The sequence below is a fragment of the Penaeus monodon genome, chromosome 21, assembly GCF_015228065.2.
Source record: "Penaeus monodon isolate SGIC_2016 chromosome 21, NSTDA_Pmon_1, whole genome shotgun sequence".
NCBI lineage: Eukaryota > Metazoa > Arthropoda > Malacostraca > Decapoda > Penaeidae > Penaeus > Penaeus monodon.
In genome coordinates, this window is record NC_051406.1 from 17,018,213 (window position 1) to 17,020,544 (window position 2,332).

Below are 2,332 nucleotides of genomic sequence, written 5' to 3' on the forward strand. Positions count from 1 at the left end.
CTAATATTTTTTACCATTTTAAACATAAATATTACAAAAGTAAACCATGTACAATATATTCTTACAAGGTGTCAGCCTGAAGCTGATTTACTCATTAATATTCTTTTAGAATAGAGACAAATTCCCAGAAAAAAAATCCATGTGTACCCCTAGAATTTTTACTTGCACACATACGTAAGTAAACATCTCTAAATCTTCTTAATAATTACAGAAAGAATAAAACCTTTTGTACCCTAACAAAACTATTATGTGAGCTCATGACTAACATGTAACCCTTGATCTATACATCCCTTCTTCCTTTATCATGGCAATCACTATCCATCACTGTTTCCTTTCTGGCAATCACCACCTACCTAACAACTGCCTTAGTGAAATGTCTTTAAACTGCATGTACAAAATACCAATCAGCTATGCATACATTTGAAAGATATTTTTCAGCTCAGGGTTCCCTTACTGCTTCATCATTCCAGTGTGCATACTTAAAATTAGTAAAATCAGACTTTAAAATATAAAGGAACTTATGCTGATCAAATACCATTCATAATAGCTATATTCTTCTGCATATGTTGAAGTTTATAATATACTTGGGCAGAAAAAAAAACTTTGATGCATATAAATCAATCAAATCATAAATGTATCTATCCCTGTGCATTTACATACACATATCAAACAGGCAGACTCAACTATACTTTCAAAATCATACACACTATAGTAAGTTGTGTCTTGGCAAAGACACTAAATAGGAGAAGGGATTACAATATTTCCTCAAATAAATTATCACCTTTAATTATAGACCTATACTTCATTACTGCATTATGACTCTCTGCATTTGCTTATATGGTGTAGGTGTGAATCATTATTCCATGTGTTTTCTTGTACACAACCCTGACAATTTTCAGCTGCTACATGCTGACAATGACCTTCTAAATCATATCACACTTTACACCTGCTTACAGGACAAAAAGAGGTTTCAGGTTTAAGAGAAAATCAAATTTAATAAGAAAAATAATAAATTAACAAAAGAGATTCCTGTGTGAATCCCAATTATGGCTGCATCTCTCAATCAAACCATGAATGAGGTGGAGCCCAGAAAAGACAGAGCCTCAAATTTGTAAGATGAGCTCTCCCGAAGCTAGCAACAGCCAGTCCTTTTGTGTTAACTTAGTATCCTAGCAGTAATAAAAAGCAATGTGGGAGGATTTTGAAGGGTATTCCAAACTCTCAAGCTTTCCTTGAATTTATAAAAAGAAACCATGAAAGAACAAGAACAAAAATAATTTTAGTTAAAAAAAATAATGTGGAACACCACATTTGATTATGAAATTGGATCTTACTTTTTCAATAAGCCAGCTTGTTTATTTTGGGGGTTTCACTAGTGATGTCAGCAAAAATTGTTATTACATCCATCAACTAGCATGATTAGTGCACATCCAAGTCTAGAAATATTCCCTGCTGAGAAGCAGGAGAAGTAAAATGAAGGGAAACTGCAAGATAGCAGGGACAAAATGACTCAAGCCACACAGAGGATACACAATAATCTTAATGCCTTCTAGCTGGTGCCTAATGGACAAGACTAAGGTCTGTCTAGTGCAGCTACAACCAAAGAAAAAGCCAGCAAGAAAACATTCTAGTACTAACAGACATAAAAGATTTAAATAATGAAGGAAAGAAAAAAACATAGGCAAAGCACTATATTACAGTCATTTGGTGTGCTAAACCAGGTGAAACTCCATAGAGAATCTGTACAAGGATCCAGCCCCTTGTGTAATTCATAGATCTAAAACATCACAGTACCACACAATTCCAATTATGATTAAAAAAAACCTCTTCACATACCACAGAATAGTAGGCAACAGGTAAAGCCACATGAATTAATTTTGTTCTCATACACCCCAAAATACACTTTGCATGAACTAATGGGGCTCAAAAGTAATAGACAACTATGCTTACGCCACAAATCGATATTGTATTGAGAACTACACGTATATAAATGCCTTGATCACAGACTCTCCTATTTGGCCCACTAGGACTATAGGTTTACCAATAATACCTTTGCATCATTTGTATACATGGCCATACAAATCCACGTCCTCCCACTACCGTCAGAGGTTTTCCTTGGTAACAACATCCTGCAAACAGGCATTTCATGAGGTGACAAAAGACATCAACTAAAATCTGTGTGCGAAAATACATGCAGTTGCTTTCCCTGAAAAAGGTACATCAATCATTTCAACACATTAGTGCTCAATTCAAATTATCAAAATAAAAATTCATACTAAGTGATGTATAGAGTTTAAAAAAAAAAAGAATAAACTATTTAACCTGTTTCTAT

General features: G+C 34.0%; 1 protein-coding gene across 2 annotated transcripts in view; it reads right to left on the minus strand.

Annotated features, from left to right (window-relative positions):
• The window catches only part of LOC119586275 (flotillin-1-like), a gene marked incomplete in the record, with an annotated part of 96,064 nt that overhangs the window by 90,026 nt on the left and 3,706 nt on the right, over nt 1–2,332 (minus strand).